Here is a 27,524-nt window from a genome sequence, read left to right as displayed (position 1 = left end):
ATAATCACTTAAAACAAATCACCCACAAAATACCTTGGATTACTCTCGAGAGCTCTAATATTCAACCCCAAAACTCATAAATTTCAACTCTTAGGAGTATTCCCCTAACATATCTTAAGTAAATATAGGTTTTCTCAAAGATTTTCATGGCAACTGACCATAAAGTAAATACACAATAGTCCAAACTCCATTTCAGTGACTCCTAGCACTGAAATATCAAATTGTTTTGACATGAACTAAAGCCAGTGTTTCATGAAAAATGTTTAAATATCTTAGAATATAATCTCGGTGCTGTGCTTTCTTGATAAGACTGTCTGGAAGATGCTGTTTTGTGATCCTTTGCTTTTAATTTGTTTTTATTCTCAATTAGATCCGCTTCATCTTCTATGACAATCCATGTAAATTAGGAGTTGTAACCAACACTCAATATCCCACTTATGCCTCCAGACTTTCAAATGACTCTTTGAGGTCCATTTTAACTTACAGATCCTTCGCATGTACTAGTAACTGGACTGATGTACTATTCATAATATTGGTGTACAGCTATTTAGCATATAGTAATATCTGGACTAATATGCTAATATTGGACCACACCTCAACTGTCTTACATAAAGTACTTGTTTCACTCAACTTAAAATATGTCTAAAATACTACCAGCTGTGTACAGCTGGGCTGCCTCAGTGTCACAGTCTGAGGGAGCATCAGGTGTATGAACAGAGGAGATGGGTCCCCATTTCTGCCAGCCTAGCAGTATCCGGAGATCCTAAACAGAGAACCACACACAGTCTCCTCCCAGCCATAGACTGTTAGTGTTTGATAGTTAATCTAAGATCAGATGTCCATCTTTATATAAAAAAAAAACAACACCTTATTTCTCCTCAGCTGTTTGTCACCACCCACACAGCAGAAATCATTGCCTCTGCACAGACAGGATGGTTGAAGAAGTGTTCAGACATTGATTTCTGATTATGGGAACCGAGGTAGTCCATGAAGATTATCAAGACAAATTTGGCTTCTGGGTCAGTGGGCCAAGAGGAACAGCAGGACATAGTAATACATAACGTTATTAAGTGCAGAAGATGTCGTTTGGCCATGTCTATAGAATGCTTTGGTACTGTAACAAAACAGCAGGAATTTCCAAAGGAGTAAAACCTCAAAACTCTGTGGGATTTGGTAATTTAAAGGATAGTATTCATCATTTACCATCATATTCCTGAGGAAGTTTTTTACTTGTCTCCGTGGCCCATCAAATGAAAGTCTTACTTTTCCATGCAATTTGACAGCTAGTTTCCCATTTTCTTCATCAAATCACTAGTAAGTATTCTCATACAAGGTGTCTTGCTGTCTGAACTCTCCCCTCAAAAAATAATCTGTTCTCCATCCCTTTGTTTCCTATTATTTCATCAGTTGTTTTTAAATCAATGAAAATGTCTACTAAACTTCCATCAGATTTTCTAGATTGGAAATGGATTTTTTTTCTTGTAAACAATAGAAGTGTCAAGTTGGACTTTTGCTAGTAAAATCCATAAGAATAAGCACTGCATGAGTGATTTTTCTGTCTTCAGCAGAGACAGCGTAGGTGATCTGCTCTTCTTAGATGTACACAATTGATCTGAACAAGATCATCCTGAAACTTCAGCACATAAATAACTTCCCAGTATCGTGGTCAGTATTTTTAATGAGGCAGAAGAATCACTGACATTTACAAAGTGTGCTGGGTTTCACATCCAAGTACTGAGGTAGGCTTGTGAGAGCCAGTTTTGTGACCTGGCACTGTCACCCTTCTGTATAGCCAGGCCACAAGCACCATCCTTAAGCAGTCCACAAGCTGGAGGCAGCCTAGTAGCAACTGTCATGAGTCTAGCAAAATGTCTGGAGGCAGGCTGAATTTTGCTCATGATGGCTTGGATTTTTCTGCTAGCTCTTTTTCACACTGTGTCTCCAAAGTTGTTACTAAATTTTGAGACATCATCAGGGAAAAAAAAATGAAAAGGAAAAAGAGAAAGAGAAAGTGAAGGAGAAGGAGAAGTAGAAGGAGAAAGAAGGAGAAAGAAAGGGGGAGGGGGAGGGGGAGGAAGAAGGGAAGGGGAAGACAAAGGGGGAGGAAAAGGAAAAGGAGAAGGAAAAGGAGGAGGAGGAAAAGGAGAAAAAGAAGGAGAAAAGGAGGAAAAGAAAAAGGAAAAGAGAAAGGGAAAGGAAAAAGGGAAAGGGAAAAAAAAGAAAAAGGGGAAAAAAAAAAGAAAAAAAGAAAAATTCTGGTCTAAAGAACTGCTTTTGGGTTAATTGGCCAGAGTAGCTACCGCACTTTAGAGGAGACATAAGCTTTATACAAAACAGAATTGTATACTGTGCCTGCAGAAGTAATTTTGGAGGGTGGACATCCATGGCAATGATCCCTGAAAACTGGGGGGTTTCCACCCAATCTCATTAGGGGAGCAGTGCAAATCCTGCCCTGCTGCCCCAGCCCATCTTCATGCCTGTCATGGATCACTGTTTTTCATGTCAGGAGACCCATTTTGGCTTCACCTCTTAATCTTCAGAAACATCACCAAAATACTTTCTCCTTGTGATGCTTTCACTGTCTTTGTACAGTGCCAGGGTGCAGTGGAGCTAGGGTCTCCCGATGGCCAACAGCAGAGTGGCATGGGGCAGCCTGAACCCCGGCCATTGCACATCTCTGTGGGGACAAGGATGAGGATAGGGCATCAGGCTATGGTTTGAGTTGAGATCAACTAAGCCCACAGTGAGAGTGTAAGTGGCTCAAGTACTGTTGCTGGCCTGAGTGATCAGCACCCTGGGGTTGGCAGAGCTGGGAATGGCAGCTCTTGAAGCTACCCACTAGAAACTGGGTCTGCAGGGAATCTGCTGTCATGACCTGGCACAGACATACGTAAGAAGGTGCAGCAAAACATTCTGTCTGCTTGATGGCATGTAACTGCTTCTGATTATTGTCTTCCATAAAACATCTCTACTGCTCTTCCTACATCCTCCTGTCAGTACAATTTCTGTAGATCAAAAAAGAAAAAAGATCATCTAGTATGCTTTTATAGTATTTTAGTATAGCTGCTTCTAGACTGTGCATTGCATTAATATGGCCACTTTTTGATTTAACCACACTTACTGTATACCAAGCAAATCTGAAGGATGGTCCTGACCTGTCACAGCTGTTCTGTCAAAACTGGCATCAGCCAATCTGCAGAAACACATCACAAGTCTCAGTGTGGATCTACAGCTATATTCAGAATGCAGCTGGATTCAAAGGGTCCACATACAGATTATTCAAATCTTCTCTCTATGTCAAAGATCTCATTTCATTCTGCTCCTTTTAATGTGAGACATTAGAACACCTCACCTTTTTCTATGGAGCTTCAGCTGTCACTCTCTGTAGTGGCATGCAGCATGCTCCCACATCCCCAAGCAGGCTGGGTGTGTGGCAGCAAGTACCTGATCTAAATGGCTGCAGCAGGGCTGAAGACACTCAGGTTTTACCAACCTGAAACAGCTTTTTCTACTCTAAAAAGGTTATTGTGGAATACAGAATGCTATGGGCATGCTTAAAGATGCCCGAAAAATCAGGGGCAGGGGGAAGGAGAGCAGAAGCTGCCACATGTTAGGAAGGTGAGAGAAAGGATTATTATTTTTTTTTAAAGCTTTTGACTCCTTGTCAGACTGTAAACACCAAAGCAAATGGTAACCGAAGTCACCATAGCAACAAAACCTTGGTCAGTGAAAGACTGTTTCCAAGAAGTGGTGATTATGTCCTTCAGGTAGCAGAGAACAGGGCATCATTATATTCAACCTCTGAATACTTTAATTTGCACTTCGCTGTGAGGGAAAAGGCAAAATTGGGAAGGAAAACAATGAGAGGAATTGTCTTTGTTCTGCTCTGGGGTGGATGGTGGAGCACAACAATGGGAGCAATAATAATCCCGCAGCCATTGTTCCCCCCAAAAAAGGAACAAAGGATAAACAGTTTCTGACCCTTTTTTTTTAAGGTTAGAAAAGATTAAGTACTCTTTAGTGATGCTGGTAACATTCTTTCTTCCCTCTAACCCCTTAGCCTCAAATTAAGCTCTACTGAAAGCAGCAAAATATTGAAAAATATTTACCAGACGGGAGGTTAAGCTTTACCCCCACACAGGCCTGCCTCCCAGCAGCGTGTCTCCTGCCACACCACGGCTGAGCAACTTGCTGGAGCCTTAAGCACCAGGAGGCCTGGGGGAACCCACCAGCCAGCTGCAACCGTGCCAGTGCCTCAGAGGAACAGTGCCACAGGCCGACCTGGCTGCAAGCCTTCAGGGGTTGAGCCCCTCTCGAAAACAAGTGGGCCTCGGTACCCTCAAAAATTGAGATACATGAGCCGATCAGGTACAGCTCTGTTGTTTTCTGATGACACACCAAAGAACGAGCATTCACTGAGCTTACAAATGGCACTGAGTTAGGTGGAAGTGTTAATCTGCCTGAGGGTAGAAAGACCGTACAGAATGATCTAGATAGGCTGGACTGCTAAATCCATTTGTATGAGCTTCAACATGATCACACATTGCTACAGGTTTGGGGCAGAGTGGCTGGAAAGTTGCATAGAGGAAAATGATTCTGGGGTTGAATGTGAGCTGACTGAATATGAGCCACTAACAAGCATAGATGGCCAAGAAAGTCAGTGGCATTCTGGCTTGTATCAGATCTAGTGTAGTCAGGAGCGCTAGGAGAGTGATCTGTACTCAGCACTGTTGAGGCCGCACCTTGAGTACTGCGTTCAGTTTGGGGCCCTCACTGCAAGAAACACACTGAGGTCCTGGACTGTGTCTGGAGGAGGGCAGTGAAGCTGATGAGAGGTCTGGAAAACAAGTCTTATGAGGAGTAGCGGATCGTCAGAGTTATCTCTAGATCTATGTGTATTCTTGACAGGGGAACAGCAGGCCCACAGGCCCACAGGCCTGGAAAAGGGAAGTGGAGGGGGGGGGGTGCCAACAGTTTTGTGACTAATGGGGCAGGGAATCCATGGACCCACATCCTGGGAAAGGGGAAAGGGAAAGGGGGAAGGGTAGGGAGATGGGAGATGGACCTAAAAACAGAACAGCGGCAACGATCTGAGGAGGAAAGTTAATTTACTAAATATGATATTGGAATGCAAGATAGCACAATATAATACAATATATAATTGGAATTGAGGCTAATAAATCAAATAAAATGAGAGAGAGTCTGAAACTGAAGGCCTTACTCTAAAACTGAAGGTGAGATGGCTGGGGAGCACACCCACACACTGCTAGGCAGTGAGAAAGAGAGCAGTCTTGTGGCTTGCAGGGAGTTTTGTTTTTCCCTCTGAACACAAAGTCCTCTGGGGTATGTAGTTCTTCATCTCTTCTGAGAATCAGGTACCCAGAAAATCAGCAGTCCACAGAAGTGGGGCATTAACTCTCTTAACGCCAACTGTTTTACATGATGTTATGATGCACTATACCGATAACAAAAATCATAAAACCATGACACTGAGGGAACTGGAGTTGTTTAGACTGGAGAATAGGAGGCTTGTAGGTGACCTTATTGCTACCTACAACTACCTGAAAGGAGGTTGTACCAAGATAGGGGTTAGTCTCTTTTCAAGAGGACAAGACGGAATGGCCTTAAGTTGCATCAGGGGAGGTTCAGGCTAGATCTAAGGAAAAATTTCTCGTCAGAAAGGGTGGTGATGAAATGGAACGATCTACCCAGGGAAGTGTTGGAGACACTGTCCTTGGAGGTGTTCAAGAACTTGTGGGTTGGGAAGTTAAGGGCCCATCATTTAGTGGGCGTTGTGGTCATGGGTCAGTGGTTGGACTAGAAAACCTTTGTGGTCTTTTCCAACTTTAATGATTCTATGATTCTATGATCACAGGAAGCCTGATCATGAGCAATTTGTAATCTGCCTTTTTAGGATCTGAGATATCCTCACACATAACCCTGGCCCAAAATGAAATGATGTTTACTCTGAATATTTTAGCACTCATCATAGAGAATGACTTGAAGTTTCCTGTTCGAAATACTCTTTGTTAAGAATTACTTGAGGAAAGGATGTGGGGCCTAGCTACCAGCCACTAACACACCAAAAGCAAACAGTTCTAAGAATCCCTTTAGATTCTAAAAGCAATCAGAGCTGGCATTCTGTAACATTCTGCCTTAAAACAATAGGTTTTGGTATTTGATGAAAAATTACAAGACTTTGTGGTCTTCTTCCCCTTTCTTCAACTCTGTTAATCACATGCAGACAGAAGTATGAATTCAAAACAAAGAAAGATTTAATCTTGTAGAAGCCTAGACAAACGTTTAGTAAGAACACTGGCTTAATTGATTTTTGTTCTCTGAAATACATTTTGAAATGCTCTCCTTTGTGATACGACTTCTCCCATTGCTTTTCATATCAGGCAGTGTCTGAATGGTACTTTCACCTTCCTAGAATTAAAAATCAAGATCTTACTAATTAAGAAATAATGAATTGTTAAGCCTGGAAATATGGGGCTTGATCTGATATGGGATTATGAAACTGGTATCTTCTACTTCCATAGAGTAATTCCCATTTATTCTTCACATTTGTCATTTGACTTTTGCACTGTCTGTGGTTAGTCCTGTTGGCCCTTTGGAGCTAAGACAGGTAATACTGAGAGCAGTTCCTAATTCAGATGGCCTAATTTATACATACAAACTTGGATTATACACCTCTAAAAATAATTGAGGTTGTGTATCTTTTTCACATGTATGGTTCACTGAGCTTAAACAGGCCAGCTAAAGCATTGCACAACTCCACAGGACTTCTGTTGTTCTTCTGTGTAGTGTATGTGATGTACAGAAGTCTTTTTGAAGAGCAGGTGGAATGTGTGCATAGCTAGTAGTTTTGAAGTTCCTTGCTATGGTCTATGATTCTTTGCTGCTAAACACTATGTGACTTTTAACAGAAATCACAGAAGCTCTATAAAGTCAATACTTTGATGCCATTTTCACAGATGTTATGCTTTCACATATGTTATACTTTCTATAACATTTGTGGGAAATCTATCAGAAATAACAGTGTTCGTAGAGAGAGTCAGAGAGCTACTCAAGCCTTTTGGTTTTATGAAAAGGTAGAAAACTGTATGGTTGTGTTCTTTGTGAAAGCATGAGCGGAAGGAAGCCAAATATGATGACATGGTCGGGATTCTGCAGATAGGTTAACTGGTAGTATCTAGTACTCAGCATTTTTGTTGAGCTGTCTGCATGTAAAGCTGTATGCATATTTTTTAGTTACTTTTACCCATTTTCATGAATAAAGCATGTATACGTCGCTGTGAAATACAAAAGTGCACAGTAAGTCTGTAGCAAGAGGACAGCTGAGTAAGACAGTTTGACAAGTGTTTGTTTACCTGCTCATCAGCTCATTTGCCCTACGTTTACCTGGCAGACCACAGATGGCTTGACATCCAATATCTTACACCCAGTATCTTAAAGAATAGCCAGAAGAAATATTTTGGGAAGTTATTCGGTCTGACATTGCTGAGATGTCAAGGAAATTTGGCACAGCTGTTGTGGAGGCTGAAAATACACAGAAGTGAGAATCTGCTGGTTGGAAAACTCCAAGGAAAAGACAGCAGTCTGGGAGATGACAGGATGTGTGCATTTGTCATCTGTCAGGGCCATAATCTTGGTTTATGTATGGAATCTGTTAATTAGAGCTGTAATGAACTGTTCACTTCCCTTTGTTCATGCACTAACTTGCAGACACAGGGACAAAAGCCAGTGCCTGAAGACCCAGGGGACTAATTAAGTACACAGTGTTTCAAGTAATTAACATCCTAGTCAGATGTTTTCAGTGGCAGTAAGTATATTATGCTGTCATTGCCCTGCCCCAGATCATCCTCAGGCCAGGCTTTTTAAATACTCTTGTTCAACATATTATATCTGTTAACCTACACAACTGTCAGGGATTCTTTAATAACATATAAAATAAATTTTCAGTAAAAATTGTTCCTTCCAAAGCAGTCATTGCCATGGTGAGATGACCCAAGCTGTGATCCTTAAAATCAGGTATTTGCACAATGATTTTAACTAACTAAACCTATTGGCAGACAAGATTTTTGCATAGAGATGTAAATCTGATTTAAATATGCCAAACTTCAATATTACCCTAATTGTACCTTTGCCTATGTCCATATCCCTACAGTTGCTTCAGTGTTATTTGAATGGAGGAGATGCAGCCTTGATCCATCCCTAATAGATCACTGGAATATTCTTGTGGAGTTTTCTACCTCTTGAGGGTTTCTAATGCAATGAGCTATCTATAATTGGCCATGCCATGACACTGTTAGTGGGTTAAGTAGGAAACATGGAGAAAAAGACTTCAACACTGTTGAAGCAGTAGAGCCCAAATCCCAGGTGGGTCAGAGATCTACAGATTTTTTAGTAGTTCTTCCTTCTTTCATAAGTGAATAATAATTCTTAGGTATCATCTAAGACTTCTCAGCCTTGGATCCTTAAGCTGATTATAAATCAGATCAGTGCCTTTATCCATACTTTACAAGTAGAAAAGCAAAGTAATGCAACCCAGCAAATAGAAATGAAGCAGGAGCAGGGCACAGGCCTCCAGGATGCCAGAATTTTGTACTTCTAATAAGATTATGTTGTCCATATAGATTATAAGATCAGTTAGATATCTTGTTGCCTATTGACAGTTTGTCCTTTTGCTCTTGCACCTTTGTAAACACAAGGCTCACAGTGAATTTAATATTGCAGTTGACAAAATACCACAAATGAATAATTAGCAAAAAAAAAAAAAAAAAAAAACAAAAACCAAAAGTCTTGCACTTCTGTCATTAAAATAATAAACCAGAAAATGAGGGGGAATACCACCAGTACCTGCCACTGTAGCAATGGCTGCATACATTCCCATGCGTTGCAATTGAACTAGTTCCCCTAGTTTGGGTACAAGCAGTAGGCTAAAGCCTAGTGGAAGTAGGAAGTATGCACCTGCTTTCTAAACAAGCAGCAGTCAGTTATCAAAGGAATGTTTAATCTGGGAAAACAGATCAGCTCCGCCCTTAAAAAACTGTTCAAAAGGAACAAAAGGTAAAATAATTCTGAGCCAGCAACAAGATTTTGTTTCTAGTGAGTCAGTTCCTTTAAGTGTCCTGAGACAATATTAAGAAACGATTGCTTGATGACTTGTTAGTTGAGATCAGCTTGTCAGTGTGTTTACCTGACCTTCTGGATTAACTGTTCAGACTGATATGCTGACATCTCTTCATCTTTCCTTCCCACTTTCTGATCTCAGCAAGCCTGTGAAAGTTGATGAGTAAGTTTCATGATTTTGCAGCCTTAGAGAGAGTACTTGTGATTATTCGTTGTTTCCTTTGAGTCTCCAGATTGAGTCTAGACCTGCTTGCACCCACTGCTTTAACTGGTTTATAGTAATTGGAGGATCTGGAATATCACCTTTGTTTTTGTCCAGGTATTATCAAAATTTGCAGTCAGCCCTTAGTGCTTGTAGCTAGCAAGTAGATTGGCTTGCTCCTGAGAGTGCAAAAGTTCAGTTTTAGACATTCATCCACACCCACTCATATGCATGCAATTATCAGCTGCCAGACAGCATCACAATAAATGTTATTTTCATCTACCAAAAGGGCTAAGCCTTTGCACAACACACTACAACAGAATTTGACTCCATTCTCTCCTATACGAGATTTGTACAGCCATAAATCAGATTTGCACAGAATTATGTTGTTATACAATGGAAGCTGCTGCAAATCATACTCATTACAGCTCTTTGTGATAAATCCCATGCATGTTTCACTGAGATTGTTGGGAATCCCAGAGAAGAGATCAGGGGAAATACAGCAGTGCCCAACAGAAGACCCTGGCTCTGTCTGGTGGGCCTGTGGCTATAAGAGTGTATTTTTGTTAAGTTTTCTGCAAATATTCCAATCTTTTTTTAATATTAGGTATCATCAAGTATTTGCCTATTTCTTTCCTACAGAGAACGGGCTCCTTTGATATCGCTATTAATATTTGACCTCTAAACACAACACTCTGAACCTGAATACACTTATATTTTTCTTTCAGGATCAGTGAGTAATGAACATTATTTTGACACAGTTGAATGCATTGACTTAAAAACAGTCTATTCTAGCCTCTTTTTCCAGATTGTCACAGTTAGAAGAGTTTATCTGTATGCTGCACAGTAAATACTACTCTATCACTATTTTTATTCCTCGGACATTATTTCACAACAAACACAACTGTTGTAAAGTAGCAACACAACTAATGCTACTCACAACCTTCCTTAAAGGTTGCTTCTTTACAGCAGTAAATAACCTTCAGAAGGAAGTACCTGCTTCACAAATGGAGCAGCAAGATTTCAGAAGGGTTGTCCCAAAAGTTGCCTTTCCTTTCTTTTGAAATGCATTGGTGCATTTAATATAGGTTTATACAGGCCACTGACTATAAAACATATGCATGCACTTCTCTGAGGTATACAGCTCATTTGTCTCGCTGGAAACACTTTTGCAGTTAAGCTAACCAAGTTACAATTTCTCTTGAGGCATGAGGTCTTGCTGCTTCTCTGTAGTGCACGAGGATAAGCTTGACAGATGACCTTGTTTGTAGGTAAATTAGTTTAAATGCATTTTATCTTTTATATAGAATTACTGTTCTGGGGACCTCATGGCCAATAAGGAGCGAACTCTTAAGCACATTGTGAACTGTTTTGTCCTGCCACACCCGATAAATTATGCTAATCCTTATTGGAATACATTGGATCATTAGCATCGCTTCCAGTTTTAATTTATTATAGACAGAATAAACTGTGCGTGCATCGTAGTTTTTAATTTTAAAGAAAGGCTTCTGAATGCTGAAGCAGACATAAATGGGCATGGGGACAGGGAGAGAATACAGAAGATGTAGCTAGGGAGTCCCCCCAACAGCTGGCAGAGCTGCACGTTTGAAATGCATGGATAAATGTTCCATTGGCTTTAGTGTCAGTATTTCTCCCTTGGTTGTTCAAGGAATCAAGAAAATTAAGAGCTGATCCTATGCAGCTATTTATACGTGCTTGCTAGCTAATAAGTACCAAAACTCCTTGGGTCTGCTCAAGGACGGACAGTATCACGGAAACAAAAGGCTGGAAGTCCTCTCATTCTGTCAAGTCTGTGCAAGCATATTTTATGATCTCATCCCTGCCTGAAATACATGGGTTTTTTACTTCTCTTTTTAATTTCCTTTATTTATTTTTTTTTCTTTTTGTTTCCACTGATCTTAACGTATTGTTATTCCAGAATGACTGTCCTCCGATTTGACAGGCACCAATAGGACAGTATCCTCAAATTCAGAAATTCTGCTTTTATGAGAGCACCAAATATTTTTGAGGAAGTTTAAAATGCCCCAGAGATGTCTTTGCTGATCTTCAGTACTACTGCTAGACAAGCTGGCAGTATCAGTCAGATCTTTCTTAGAGCCCTGAGATGAAAAAATACTGAATAACATCAAAGGAGACAATCTCTGTTTAAGAAACTATTGAGTTCATTTCCTGACTTCTCACAAATCTGGAAAAAAAAAAAAATACTTGCTTGTATAATGATTTATAGGCATGCTTTGAAATGAATTATTTTACTTTGAAACGATAACTTGTAATTGTTGTGTCAAATAAATGCTGAGATGAAGTTGAACACGATTCTGATTCAGGCTTCCTTCCTCGTTTATAACCTTCTCCTGTGGCCAGAATGTATTTCACCAGACTCCTCCTTGCTTTTGGAATGTTTGTATCACTTGGCATTTTTATGAAGCAGAATTTATTTTCCTCTTAAAAATATCTTGTTCATCACTCTTTGATATCCTCTGCTGCTTTGCAGTGCTTCCACTGATAAATCTGTTCATTTTGCTTGTGTTGGAGATGCAAAGATATTTACAGCAGTTGCATTTTTAAATAGGCTTTGATTTAAAGTGTTTATGGGTCTGAGGAAGGTCGCGACCCTTTTGCTTTATTTGGCATATTTTTCCTGTTGTGCCTAAATACCAAGCAGATGAACCCTATTATATTAGCTTCTAATATGAGGAAAAGTAATTATAGTGCCTTGATCCATCTATAAGGCAAAATACAACAGGGAAGGGAGGCAAGCCAGTGAGGCGGGTTTGATAAAGGAAATAGTACTGAAAGCAAAAGAGCAGATACGTATGCTCATAATTCTAAAGTGGCAAATGGCCAATAAAGTGGGAAATCTTCTGCAAAATAGAGGATTCAAAGAGTACTACACATAGAATGATTTTGTTTTTCTTCTTCCCATCCTGAAACCTTCACATCCACAGCGGCTTGGCTACAGTTCACAACTATTTATATTATCGATATTATCAATAGCCTCCAGGATAACATGGTCATGGCAAAGCCGTAGTTGGAAGATTTTATTTTTACAAGCAATATATGGTTTTAAAGTTTTCGGTGCTATTCCATCTTGAATCAAACAGCCCAGTTTATTTTAAATATTGATTTCTTCCTTAAATCATCATTTATCACAGTTTCCTAATGGAAGTTTTGCTTATGAGGCTGTACATCAGCCAATAGTAAGACCAAGATTTGGTCAAACGTGATCACAAAAATAGAACATGCTATTTAGTAGGGACAAACACAAGGTTGTATATTTAATCAGAAATAATGACAAACTATGGATTGAAGTAGATCACAAGCAGAAGTTACATTTCTGAGATATTCAGAATAGGGCAAATATGATCTAACTTTGTAGAAAGATAAGTTTGGCTTGCAAAGTAGGTAAATTATTTACTTCTGTTTGGTACTAGGGAAGTTTCACATGAAGCAGTGACCAGCTTAGTAGGTGCTACTTCATATAAAATGCAGTTTGACTGAGGACACTGTAGCATAGAACAGTGTAATCAGAGTTCTGGAAAAGACAACTTATAGAGAAAGTATGAGGCAATGGGGATCTGTTTACCTTAGAAAAAAAGGCTGAAGAAGGACATGACTAAGATATGTAAGAGGCTGTTGTAAAGGAAAGGGAATGTTTTCAGTGTTTGCGTGGGAGAAGGCAGAAAGTAGTTGATGTATGCAAAAGGGGTGACTTCAAGTTGATATTCGAGCATATTAGTATGCAAGAAGGTAGACTGTTCTAAATTTCCAAATAAACCACGGATGTTCAACACTTTGGCCTGCCTTGGCTGCATTAAGTGAAGAGGAATGGTCTTGATCCACTCATATGTAGATTACTCTGAAAGTAATGCCTCTCATTTACTTCCACGGGAACTGCAACAGATACAAAAAGCATAATAACACTGTTTCATTGATCAAATTCTCAGCTACAAAACAGTATTCATCAACATATCACCATTTGCTATGTTTCCTTGTATTTGAAACAGGGTAAGTACCTCTAGTGTCAACCAAATATCCTATTTCAGTTTCATCTTCCCCCAGCTTAATTTTAACCAGAAGCTCTGCTGGGAAGATTCCTCCAGTCCTCTTCAGTCCCTAGCTTCCATGACAAACACAGGGATATCAGATTTCCTATGTCTCCACAGATAAGGACAGTCTTGCTTCCAGTGTCCCTCCTCTCTGCAATTAGCACACTGTTTCTTCCCTAACTGGGATCTCCACCCCCAGCTTGTCCCTCCTGGCATCACCAGGATGCAAGGTACCTTGGCCCCAGCCCAGCCCTGACAGGCTCTCAGGTGGGCCCTCGCCCCATATGCCAGCGTCTTCCTTGTACTGGGAAGACCAGGAGAGGATGCAGGAATCCACACACAGAATCTCAAGTTCCAAATAAAAAACAGAGAAGTATTTATTCTTTTGGTTATTTTTGTGGCTTTAGGGACTTTTGCTTGCTTGTTTGTTTGTTTTATTTGTTCATATTTATTTTATTTGTTCGGTTTATTAAAAACTTCTGTTGTCCAGTCTTACAAAAAAGTCCTTCATGCTGAACATCAGCCTTCCTCCTGTCACAACCAAAGTCTTCCGCTTCTCCACAGGAACAGCCACCCTCGGTGACACCTTTGACACCTCCTCACATCCCTGGGCAGCTCGAATTCCTCCACTGGACTCCTCCTGTTGCCCCGGCACAGCGGCTCAGAGGATGCCAGTCCCTGCCCTTCCTTCTTCCTCATGGTGAAGAAGAGATGAGAGGACTTGGGGAAGGACGGGAGGTGGGGACAGGAAGGATGGGTCCACAGGAACCCTGGCTGTCAAAAGAAGAAATCCCAGGAAATGAATGCCTCGTGTGAGCCTGTAGGGAGGTCTGACAGCTGGGGCAGTATCAGATAATGATAAACTTACAGGATGGGAATATCAGGGCTGGCATCGAGGCGGCTATCTGCACGGAGGTGGACCGGGCCTCAGGCCACTCCAGTAGTAGGGGTGGGCTCTGGGTCTGGCTCTCTTCTGCCGCTTCCTGAGAGCGATGGGCTGGTGGTGGCTCTGCCCTCATGGAGGTGGATCTACTTCCATCAGTTCTTTGTCTGGCTCCAGGTCCACCTCCATGGGCTCCTCCTCACTCTCAGGAGGGTCCACCTCCATGGGCTCCTCCTCACTCTCAGGAGGGTCCACCTCCATGGGCTCGATGGTGTTGAGACTCTCCATTAGCCGCTTCTTTGCAGAACATCTCCATCTTCTTTGCAGGAGAACAATCCATCCTGCCTCCTTCACAAAAAAAAAAAAAAACAACCACTCGGCTGTCGAGCTAAAGTTGCCAGTGGCGTCTCTGACTCAGCGACTGGGGTTCTGGGCACAGCATCCCCCTATTTATAGGGCTCAGAACACTGAGCTGTGAGGTGACCTGTGACATCAGGAAGCCACGGTGATGCCATTCTAAGAATGCCCCACAGTGACCAAAACATGGTAGTGTTGGGATTTGGGGCCTACGGCCTAAGACTTGCCCCAGTTTTGAAGGAGGAGGAGGATGGGGGTGCTGAGGTCCCCTTTCATGGGGATGTCTCTCCCGTGCCATGTTGCTTGCTAAAGAGAATGTCCTCCCCCCGGGTACATAAACCCCCAGGGACTCCAGCCACCTCTTCATCCCATGTGTAGGATCCCTTCCATGAGAGGATGGAGAGTGTGTCCCAAGAGGTTTGGGAGATCTCCACTATCCCCTCCCAGATGCTGGCTGGTGGAGCCACCTGGATGTGGAGCTGCTGCTACTGTCATTGGGGCAGAACCAGTTGCAAAGCCATGTGAAGGGCTGGGCAGCAATTAACCAGTTGGACTGGGTATGATTGCTGGGCAGCTCTACGGGTGCCATAACTGAAGACACAGGGATTAATTCTTGCTAAAACATCAGAGCTCTGAGAAATTGTAGCCAGCTTGTTCAGCTACCTGAAAGCTCAAACAGGTGGATAACATCTGGAGTGGAGATAGAATGGACAGTTATACTTTGCTCCAAATGTTGCCTCCATTTCCATGAAAACTGTTCACTGAGTACAGTAACACTGCTTGACTGAGCAACTTCTCAGCTACAAAACACCCTTTTTCCGCATAGGCATCACCAATGGCAGATTTGTGTATGAGCTGATTGAAATGTTCTTCACTTCATGGTGTGACAGCTGTGCAAGGCAATACAAAACATGACTTATCTACCACATTGCTGTCATTGCTGTTGAAACACAGTACCCACCTCCTCACTCTGCTCACAGATACTGTTTGGTCTCCATAAATGTTCATCAAGATGAATGTCAATAGGCACCATTTTTCCTGCTGGAGTAACTCTGATACACCTTTGCTTCATACACAATTCCGTGGCAGAAACCATTCTGTCAGACTGCCCCTCTGCTGCCATCAGTCACACAGCAACAAAATGTAATGGAATACTGGCAGAAGATTCAACCTCTACTGCCATACCATCCAACTCTGATGTCGTGGGCCAACATAATAAAAGAGGAGACATTACTTTCAGAGCAGCCCTCATAAAATATATGATATGTTTAACATATATAAGTAACAACACTTGTTTTAAATTTTAATAATTTTTATCAAAAAAATAAAAAAAGAGAAAAACATAAAACCAGTGGGATATTTGATCTTGTTGTTGTGAAACTAATGCATCAGTCTGGTTTGATGGCAGTGGTAGCAATTCTTAGTGAGTTTTCAAGGTGTTTGTCAGAGATCTTTGATGCAATGTTACTCTTCCTGAGCTTCATCCTTGAAAAGAGTTCTTCACAAATGTACATACTGCCAACAAGTAACAACATGAATAAGAAGTGATTGTGAAATGAGGGATATTTCCCTCTGATAAGGGAGGCCTTATAAAAGCCTGGTAAAGAGACATGGTCAAATTTTTGAGTTTAACATCTGACTGCAACTCTCTACATTCAATTTGAAAATTCACAGGTAATGTATTTATGTCAACTGAAAGTGGAACTGCTAACATACAAAAAAAATTAATTATTTTTTCAGCAATCTTGAAACCCAGTCTCAAATTCCTTTTTCAAAAGCACAGCTACATATTTTTCACTTCTCACAGGATGGTGTTTGGGCAAAGTATCAGAAGGTATAACTATTTTCCATAACTTGAGTTAGCACAGCACTGTGCCCTCCCCAAGCCCTGGTTTTAGCCCAGATAGTGCCAATGACACACCAGTGTTTGGTTTTGCTGAGCAATAGGTGCACACCCAGCAAAAGGTCAGGCCGCTCAGTGGGGCAGAGGGTCTTCCATGATGCTTTAGGGCAGGAGGTGGCTGCAGGACAGGCTGGGCAGGGCTACGTGCAGCCTGCAGGCTGCAAGTTGGTCATGTGCCAGGCATAGATATAAGACCTGAACACATGGGACAGCTTGAAGTATCTCCTTGATTTCTTTTTCCTCCAGTGTCAGTAAATAGTTCTGAAGTATAGCACAGTATTTAGACAGCAGGACTTCATAATAAAGAGAAGACTAGGTTTTCTCATCCAGTCAGAACTCACAGTGACTTCCCCACAGCATTTACTCCAGGCTGCATCAGCCCAGGGGATGATGAGCCCTGAGGTTATAATCACACACAGGACATTGCACATTCACATACTATAGGGCAGCTATAAAGTGAACAGCATGTTGGGCTTTTGAGCTCCTCAGGAAAGCAATTAACAACATGATTCAAGAACAAGATCATTAAGGAGATGCACACCATTGAGCTTTCTGTGCACAGTCTGAATCACAAGGATGAGAGCATTCGTTAAGTGAACGCCAGATGCCCTGTGACCATTTCCAACAATAACAGGTGAGTTGTGTCCCACAGTGACAGCTAGGCTGAGAGGAGACCTCTGAGATGCCTCGTCCACTTGTTCAATTCAGGCAGGGCCTGCTAGGGTAATTTGCTCAGGAAAGTGTTTAATGTGGCATTTTCTCTAAATAGAATTCATTTTAGAGCTTGTGTTTCCTTAAACTCAAGACCACCAGGTAGCTAACAGAGAATACGGCACATTCTCGGTTTTCATTGCAGTCACAGGAAGTAAAGGATGCTTGCCATATTTAGGATGAGACTCCCTGTCAGGAGGGGTTTGTATGATTTAGTACATTATTTTTGCATGAGTGTATTTTCAGTTGAACTTACTGGGTAGAGAATTCTCTCCACTGTTATTCATATGTCCTCAGAGCGACTACTATAAGAAACATGAATATTTCAAAAATTACATATAGCTAACAATACTGAAATTTGAAGGAACCAAAGTTTTTGTTTTAATCATGTGCTAGCTTTCACAAAAAGGTTATTTTCACCTCTTTTGATATGGTTTTTTTTTTAGGCCTGTTTCCCAAACAGTATCGTTTTCTAGGCTTGTTTTACGATTAAAGTTAGTCATCAAAACTTATGTCAATTTTGTCTAAACTATGTCAAGAAGTGATGAGCAATTTGAGGGGATGCCTCCTCCTGCTAACTGGAATATCATTTTTAGAGAGACAAAAATACACTAGACTTGTGATAGAGGAGAAAAAGTGTGGAATGAATGTGATTTATGTTAATCTAATCTATGCAGGACCCGGAATGAAACTGTCCAAATGATGTGAGTGGAAATGTCATTGTTATATCATAAATATTTAACCTGTCATTGGAATAATAAGCAGACATTCAACTTGTTGCTTGGATGTGTGTGACTGCAGAGAGAAATCTGCTGTAAAGCTTTTTCATAGTGTGAAGGAATGGCAAGACAACTTTTTCAGATTTGTAGTATTTTTACTTCCACCTCTAGAACTCCCTCCTGACATCTGCTGTCACATATGACAAGCACGTTTATGTACAACTTAATTTCTGTTGAACCAAGAAGGGCAACACTCTGCTGAGTTGTCATACAGACTCCCCAGCAGTGCCCCCTATTCAGAGTCCAGTCTGCCACCCCACACAACCCATAGTTTTCCCGCTTCGGAGCAGAAGGCACAGTGAGCACTGAGGGGCAGGCCTGTCTTTTGCCATCTCTCGTTAATCACCAAAATACAGCTGTGGATCTCTCTGATCCATGAAGATGTGTGAAGAATAAGGTTGGATTGCTGTTGGTGGGTAAACTGGCAAAGCAAATCAATCATGAATACAAGTGGGAATCAAACCTGATGAATATGTAGGGGCTGACAATGTATTTGACATAATAGAGATATCATCCAGGAGATGACGTGAAGAGATTGCAAAGGTGGCTTGCAGAACTTTAAGCAGTTTGCTGATTACAAGCAATGACGAAAGAGGACAGCTTGACTTGATGATTTGATCTGAACTGTGCAGTGCAGGTGGCAGTAAAAGGATATTTTTCTTCTAAATAGCACACACGAGCTGGATATTGTATTACCATAACAATGGAAACCTGGGATTCCATTTTTATCAAGTCCACTGTCATAACGAGGCTCCATTTATACCTGATTAAATAATAGAACTTTTCACCCTGAACTGACATCAAAGTCAGATTTCAGTAAGATACTTTTCTTAGTCACTGTAAGAGCGTTGAATGGACTGCTGAAGAGGGAAACCATTTCATCTTACTTTCTGTAGTATCTTTCAAATATATTTCTATTATTTTACTTTGACTCTATTCACTTCAGTAAGGGTTTAGTGAAAATGGGAGTCAGACATATTTTTCAGAGAGTACGCAATAAAGAAATGTGAAAGAGTAACGAAATTTCAGACTAAGTGCTTGTGTAGAGTCAGTATAACAGAGAACAACATAAGTATTGCTGAGGAGAGCTGTCAAGACAACCGGGAGGGTTTAAAGGGAGGAATAAAGAGCGTGTTAGTTACAGATAAGCAGGAAAAGTGTGCAAGTCGCATACTTACTATCTCATACGGGTGGCTACAGAAATACATTTACAGTAGCTCAAAAAACCTTTGAAATTAGGTAAAAATAACTTTTTTTTATAAGTCAACCTTGGTTTTTATTTTTTAAGCTTGATCGGGACTTGATAGAGAACACTGCCTTCTCTGGTTTGAAAAGCTTTCTCCCTGGTGGGGTTTCCTGAGAAGATTCATAGGAACTCCTAATAAAACTTTGTTCTAATGCAACCACTCAGCCACACTAGTCGATCTTTTCAGACATGTTCGATGCAGTCAAATTTCTGCATGCCCAGTGCTAAGGCAGTGCACTAGGCCGTCTCCTCAATGAATAGCTACTGAGTTCTTTGTAAAAATCACAGTCTTTCACTGAATTGCATCTGGGTATCTGATATCAGAAACACTGCAAATCAGGAGTCATTTCTGAAAAACTTAACCTGCACTACCAGTGAAAACATGGGCTGTGTGTGTTACGTTTCCAGGTATTTGGCAACCCTGCCCATGGCAGGGAGTTTGAACGAGATGATCTTTAAGGTCCCCTCCAACCTAAGCCGTTCTGTGATATGTAGTTACAAGTGAAGATCTTGCCATACCTCTTATTCTGAGCAATCTGAGTTCCTCTCTTTAATGTCAGACACTTTTCCAACGTGGTATGTAACGGTTGTCCTAGCTCCCACCTGAGGCAGAGCCCCAGGCCTCTACTTGGCTTACTCTGGACAGCCAACTGAGTTCTGGTCCTTGCAGTTGTTTTTAGATTGTGCCTGCTGAGCTGTACTGTGGCTAAAGATCATTTTTAAATCAAAGTACTGATTAATGCAAGGTAGAAACAATTCTGTTAGAAATGCTGATTTTCATATAACAAGTCCTACTTTTATTTATTTAATTATTTAATTATTTACTGTCATTCCTGGTCAGTTGTTGCCCCAAAGATGTATGGAATTTCTTCAGAAGAACCTCTGTGTGCATGTGCCATAGTTTCAGTTTTAGACCTAAACAACTGAATTTCCCCACCGATGGAGTGTGACAGTTTTAGCAAGTTAGACTCCTTTCATTTTCTTGCTGTCTTCTAACCTTTTCCTGTCAGAAAATCCTTCATATCACCCTGAGTAAAGAAGAATGGTCATTGTGAGCCATCCTGTTTATTTTCCCCAGCATATTCCTGATTACTTTGAACACAATATACCATACAGTAAAACAAGCACTGAAAAAACAGTAATAACAGATATTCATTCATAAGCACTAAAAGCAGATCTATATCTGTCAGACCTCTCAGTTTTGTTATCTACAGATTTCTATGCAAATGTGGTATATTTCTGCTCTGAATCTTAATTCAGAAATTTGCTTCACTGTTATTACCAAAATGAAAACCAAAAAACATCTGGCAAACTAATTTGCCAGATGCTGTGTGCTAAGGATCCAACATCATCTTAATGATTATACAGTTTGGCAATAATAAAGATCTGCAAGTACTTTAAGAGGCGCCGAGCCAATTATTTTTAGCATATCAAAGCCAGCAAATTATTAAATACTAAGATGCTCTAATTTATGCCATATTTATATGCATCATCTTTCTGAAGTCCTCAGCTCTCATCTCTAATTTCTGTAATTTCTGTATGTATTTACTTCCTATATCGGCATTCCTTCTGAGTTACTTTTTTTTTTCCATTGGCATTTTGATTCTCCTCCCTAATTTTATTTCTGCTGTTATCAGTTTTACACGTATCTTCATAAATCTGGTTAATTATCAGAAAACTTTATTTGACATCATTTGGTCACCAAATGCAGTTCCATCAAAAGCATCTAAAAAGAATACTTTCCTTTTACTTGACTCATTCCGAGCCTCTCTGAGCAAGTCAGCATGCCTAAAGTTCATCTTTATCACCAACACTCACAAGAAGATCTGAGCAGCCTGAAGAGTCCATTGTTTGCGGTCTACAAATAAATGCCCAGATGTCAGTAACCATAGGATTGGGAGTGAGAACCTGCAGAGGATGAAGAGCTAGGCAGCAGGCAAGCAAATGCTCAGCTTGTTGACCTATTCTGTGATCTAAATCTTCTAAAACCCTGCAGGAACAGCCAGTATCTATGAGTAGACTGTCTTGGCCTTCCCTTTGTCAGCAGGAACTTCTCCACAAAGTTGTTACAGGCTCTGTTCCACATTTCTAGCTTAGGCAACCCTTTCCCAAAAGCTTACAAATAGCAACTCAATGCTGTTGACTTTTTGTTGCTGTTTGCAACCAAGATGTTCTCAACAAAGAGCCTGATGTACTTGTTGCCTTTTGGACTGCACAGAAACAAGGAAAAGTGAAAGAGAAACAGGAATGTTGTGAGCAGCTTGTTGAAGCAACACACGCTCTTTACAAATCACATTCTGAGAGTTTTCTGGGAAGGAAACATCTATTTCCTAAACAGTAAAATAAATGATTATCAACATATGATGCATAATTATCATATATTATATATATGAAATGCATAATTATCATATATTATAATTATACATATGAAATAGACTAGATCACTGAAGGAGCCATCATAGTTAGCAAAGAACTGCCTTATGTATGAGTAGAAGTTTATCATCAGTCTGGCTAAAAACATCATGACAGATCTGGCTGTGCTTTTAGCTTTGGCCAAAAAGAAAACCTCAGAATCATAAGGTGTTATCTGATAAGTTATGTGGTTTTATGTACTGGATTATTAGTACTGCTCAGAGAAGAATCTGACAGGTTGTTTCATAGCATACCTGTTTTTGGAGGTGTTCTTCATTTGTGACAAACAGACCAGGGCTGGTAATGAATCTCATATCCAGAACATATGTTTCATTTGAAATCCAGCTTTGTCTCCCCTGTGATTCTTTTTACTCCTATCACGAAGGAAAAAAGGCAGAGACCTGAAACCAAGGAGCAGGATGGGATGTGGTGATAAGGTGTGATACAACTTACTTGGAGGGCAGTGAGGCAGTGGCACAGGCTGCCCAGAGAAGCTGTGGATGCTCCGTCCCTGGAGTTCAAGGCCAGGTTGGATGGGGCCCTGGGCAGCCTGAGCTGCTGGGTGGCAACCCTGACTGTGGCAGAGAGTTGGAACTGAGTGGTCTCTAAGGTCCCTTCCAACCCAAACCATTCTGTGAGTCTACAAAAACGTGGAGAATAAAGGGCAGGTGGTTGGTGGGTGAGGACAGGAGAAACCGCAAGTGGTTGAAGGTGGAGGGAAAGCTGAAGGTAAGAACAAGTTATTTTGGTTTTGGGGAAAAAAAAAAAAAAAGTGAATGAGAAGGACTAGAAGCATCTGCAAAGAGACAGGCCATAAAGCAGGGTTTGCAGGGCACAGCTGTGAGCTGTGAGAATGTGAAAGCCTTCCTCTCACAGCTGGAGTAGCACCCAGCCCTCCTGCCAACTGCTGCCTTCTGGTGCAAAGGCAACAGGAAGGGTTGGAGCCATCAGCCTCATGCACCCCAGTTGCACAGGGGTTGACAGCTGCTGTTCTGATGGCTCCAGCAATACTGCTAGGCCATGCATGTGAGAGATTACAGTCTTACAAAATCACATAGGAACTGCTGTGTTCACATTAGAGGTGTTCTGTTACTCAGTCTTCATATCTTTAGAAAACAGGAGTTGGCATAGACATTAGGACTCTTGCGAATGACAGCAATGCCACAAAACTCAGTGCGTGTGCACTCTTTCAGTAGCTTCTGACTTGATACCATCAGAGCTCCAACAGAAATGTTCATTTTCACTCTCTATGCAGATCTTCACTGAAAAGCTCTGCCATCGTAATTCCTTATATGAACGTATAAGGAGACTCCTCTCGGCATCTTGGTCTCTTAACAAATACCTTCCTGTGGGTTCATAAATGCTGACAGATGTGAGGACTCCCAGTTGCTGCTTTTCTTCTCACTCACTGAGATTGCTATCCAATGAATTTGCTGGAAAAGCAGACTGTGGACACTGAAATCCTTAAGGCAGAGTCAGCTGGCTTGCCTCAGTCACCAAGTCTGGATCACACAAATAAAAACTCAAGGTGGAGGAAGATGTTCTGTGAAAAGTCCTTCCATAATTCAAGTTTTATCTTGAGGGTTTGGAGATCCATGTTCTCATCTTTTCAGATATCCAGCTTTTTTTGCTATTAACACAAAGAGATAATTTTTTACAATTACATGTTCCAAAATATCCAATGTACATAGACCTAGCCTAGGAGAATATATCCAGATCTTCTATTTGTAAGCTTTTTAAGATTTGCTAGAGTGCTTTACTTTATTCAGTGTTATTCAGATTACCACTGATATGCCAGTGCACTAGCAGATGGAAATTGAAATAATAATGCTTTTAAAAAATTAAATAATTAAAACGAGAGCTGTGAGACTTCTTCAAAATGCCATTATGAAAATGCATTCTAATGAAATTAGTTCAGTCTGGTATTTGAAAGTTTATTTGCTCCCATGAATATTCATACAAGCTGCATTTTTCTTAGCAATAACATTCCTTAAAAAAAAACCCTGAAATTAATCAAGCCAATATGCGTTTGCCCTGAAAGTGATGTGAATTCTCAGATGGCTGTGTTTGCATGAATTTTCACATGACAAAACTTACTGAAGTTTTCTTTCTCCTTAGAAATGTGATTGGATGATGGAGCCAACCAAATGAACAGCCTGGGATTCAAGAAGGTAGCAGCACTGCATGAACAGCACATTAAAATTAAAGAATGCTGAAAGCAAGGCTGGACTGAGACAGTTAATGAGCAAGCTGTGGGCAAGAATATGATAAAATAAAATCCTTAAAAAAAAAATAGGCAGAATATTTTGTAGAAATTAAATTGAACGATTCCTATGGCCAAGTAGCAAACACAGAAAAAAAAAAATGATTTATAATAAATTCATTGTTCAGCCACCTATAACTAAGAAGTGAAATAATGTCCATTGCTCTTTTCCTGAATTATTTTATCCCTGCTTTAGGATAATGAGCAATCTTGCTGTAACCTGCAAGATATGAACAACAGATTGCCTTCGCAAGTTCACAGCAGACATAAGGGATTGACTTTTAATAAACTTAATACATTCATGATAAGCTCTTTATAAATCCATCAAAATCCAGCATTGTTTCCTAACGTGTGAGAAAGCCTTATTTTTGCAGGCATAATGCCGCAGTTTAGAATCAGTATTGGCTTGCTCCCTCAGTTTGATCTTGGAGTGACAATGCACATACAGATATTTGCTGCCATAGGAAGTAAAACCAGAGCTGAAACAAGTCACAAAATGTAAAGGAGCTGGGTTAAGGACTTTGGAAAGCTGGAATGGGGCTTGGTGGCTTATGATTTGCTTTTGTAGCCACACCACTCCATTTTTTCTACAGTTCATGCATAAATGCAGTGAGCATTCCTCTAACATGTTATTATGTTATAGCCAGCTTAAGTATTTGGGTGATCGCCTGCATAATTATTAGGTGATCATGCAGCCTCCATGGTAAACAGCTTCCAGTAATGAATACCAAAGAAAGCATATTCACCCATAGGTGAAATTCTAACATAAACAAGTTGAACAGTATGAAGCTGGGGAAGAAGAGGAAGGAATGAAGAGGAAGGAGGCCATATGTGCTCATGAGGAAATAAGGGTTAACTGGAGATACACCCACAGAAAAGCTGTATGACAAAGCAACATGAATAATTCAAACCTTTATTTAAGAAGAACGGAGCTAAGAAACTTCTGAACAGGGAGAAAATACATCTGCTTCACTAAAAATTAAGGAATCTTGTGTCATTCATGTGATTACATGGAATTACCTACCCAAAAGAAAAATAATCAGTGTTTATTTTCTAGGAAAATAATTGCATTATTGGCACAAAATATATAAGTAATCCTTGAGGAGAAAATAGCTCTACAATGAAAATTTTATTTCCCCAACCAATTCTAGAACCTTATAAATTATGCGTAGTCTTGCATTAGACTTTAAAAAAAAGGGGACTAACATCCTCATCACATTAAGGTTAACATCTCCCAGGGCCACTGCCTGCTATGTCCTGCCTGCTATCTATCATGCTAAAGAATTACTGGTTGCCTTTTAAATGAGTGAATGTGTCCTCTGCAGCAGCTATATCCAGGCTGGATTCTTACCCTTTACTGGTAGAGAGATCTTGCATTTGCCTGAGCAAGTCACTGACCTGCAGCCAGTCAACTCCTTTCATGCACTGCAATACCGAGTATGTGCAGTTTCTCAACTTGACCACTGGCCTCCCATCACTCTGTGCCTCAGCCATCTCCTTATGGTACTTCTTTAGGTAGTCCTGTGTGGGGCCAGGAGTTGGACTTGATGGACCCCTGTGGGTCCCTTCCAACTCAGGCTATACGAAGATTCTATTATTTCCTACTTCCTATAGATTTTAAAATATTACAGACTTTAAGGCTCTAGAGAGGCATGGGAGCTATGGAAGTATCTAAGACAGGTACACAACAAAGATAGATTAGTCAACAACAAATTACCTCACAATCACTGAAAATTTTTGCACCAACTTCTTGATTTTTTACTGAGAGTCACCATTTCATCTTACTGAGAGTCAGAATCAACCTCTGTTGAATTCTTCTATATTATTTTTGACTGTCAGATGCTGTTTAGCAGAAAGGAGCCATGCTAACTTTATCTGTACATACAAAATTTAGTACTCTAATGAATATGGTGATAACGAGAGATGGAAAATTACTAAATTTCTGGAATAAATTCAGTAGCTGATGGGTTTTACTTATCACTCACTCAGTCTGGTTGTAAAATATCAGCTGAGTCAATGAGGAGGAAGAAGGAACAGATATGTCAATTTTAAATACCAGCATTGTTTAACTCAGGTGTACATTCCGTACTATTACACAATGAGGTAAAAATATCAAGTGACTGACTTTCAAATTCAGTCAGTCATGAGCCTGAAGTACCTGGAATCCTGAATGATTCTGCAGATGGATGCAATTCTTTTTATCTGTGAGGCATCTTACAATCTTAAAATTGCTTTACTGAAAGCTTTCTCCTCTGGATAATAAAGATGAGTAACAATAAGACAATCATGAGGACAGGTAACCCCAAAACCTCCCAGTTTGTTTAGAGCAGAGGAGTACCGGATAATCCTGACAAGTTCTTCAGTTAGGTGGGGATTTATTACAAGGAAAAAATAGAGCCTCATATGGAATCATAGGAAAGGTACTTTCGAAATTGCAGTTATAAATGCCAATAAACATTCACCTGGAACATGCTGAAAAAGTAGAGCTAGCACGATAAGGCAGAAAGACCCGCTGAAGAAATGTGTCTCAATCACATTCATTAACTACTGAAGGTTGTTATGAATTATGCCCTTTCCATTGCACACAGTGCTTTGAATGTAAAAAATAAATGCAGTAGCAGAGAATACTGGAGAGATAATGAAGAAGTTTGGACCCCCATCCCTCCTGACTGACTTTCAGCTGAAAGTCAGCTGCATAGCACGTATGTCTAATGTCCACATAATGAAGTGTCCATTTCAAGCACAGCCAGGGACTAAAAGCTCAAGGACTTCCCACAAGGTACTTTATTTTTCAAAATTCATTAATATGCTCCCTGCCCAAATATCAGAACTGTACATTTCATTTGATATAATTGGCACCAAACACAAAGAAGACTCAGCTCGAGTGTTTTCTGTCAGTCTTCTGTTCTGCGTTCAGACAAAAAGGACAGAACATGGGTGATTTCAGTTCAGGTTTGGTTTATTCAGAAAAACATTTCCTCTAAGTTGCATATCCTAGCAAGCAAAGCCCAAGAATTTCAGCAAAAATGCGAAGAAATATACAGGGGCTGCTCCAAAAGTAATGCCTCCTATTTTATTATGTTAGCCCACAATGACAGTCGGACATCAGTAGGATAGCACTAGAGGATGAACCTTCCCACCAATATTTCATTGAATTTTGCTGCTGTGTGACAGATGGCAGCAGAGGGGCAGTCTGACAAAATGGCATGTGCCATAGGAGAGCATATAACACTAAGGTGCGTGATTGAATTCCTCCATGCAGAAAAAAATGGCATCCACTGACATTCATTAATGCTTGCTGAACATTTATGGAGACCACAGAGTGGATGTGAGCACAGTGAGGAAGTGGGTGGTGCATTTCAGCAGTGGCATCAGAAACAGCAGTACCACCACTGGTGCAGATTTCTACAAGCACAGCATGCAGACTTTTATTCATCACTGGCAAAAATGCATAGCTAATGGTGGTGGCTATGATGAAAAATAGTGCTTTGTAGCTTAGAATTTGCTCTAGCAAATAACGTTATTATGCTCTTTGTATCTGTCGCAGTATCTGTGGAAATAAATAG

The 27,524-nt window shown here is 40.6% G+C and overlaps 2 long non-coding RNA genes across 4 annotated transcripts in view; one reads left to right on the top strand and one right to left on the bottom strand.

Annotated features, from left to right (window-relative positions):
* The window catches only part of LOC112530106, a 65,866-nt gene extending 38,552 nt beyond the window's left edge, over positions 1–27,314 (top strand). For all 3 annotated transcript variants that reach the window (XR_006932189.1, XR_005861171.1, XR_005861170.1), the window contains one exon: positions 23,814–27,314. This is a non-coding gene — a long non-coding RNA (uncharacterized LOC112530106). The remainder of the gene's footprint in view (positions 1–23,813) is intronic.
* On the bottom strand, positions 13,614–14,881 carry LOC121113373. The gene is made up of 3 exons (XR_005861172.1): positions 14,543–14,881; positions 14,273–14,506; positions 13,614–14,178 (listed from the first exon to the last, which is right to left on the bottom strand). It is a non-coding gene; the product is annotated as an uncharacterized LOC121113373 (long non-coding RNA).
* Positions 27,315–27,524: the final 210 nt, after the last annotated feature.

Source organism: Gallus gallus, chromosome 1 (assembly GCF_016699485.2).
Source record: "Gallus gallus isolate bGalGal1 chromosome 1, bGalGal1.mat.broiler.GRCg7b, whole genome shotgun sequence".
In the NCBI taxonomy this organism is placed as follows: Eukaryota; Metazoa; Chordata; class Aves; order Galliformes; family Phasianidae; genus Gallus; species Gallus gallus.
The sequence above is the reverse complement of the archived record's forward strand: the minus strand, read 5'-3'. Positions and strand labels throughout refer to the sequence as shown.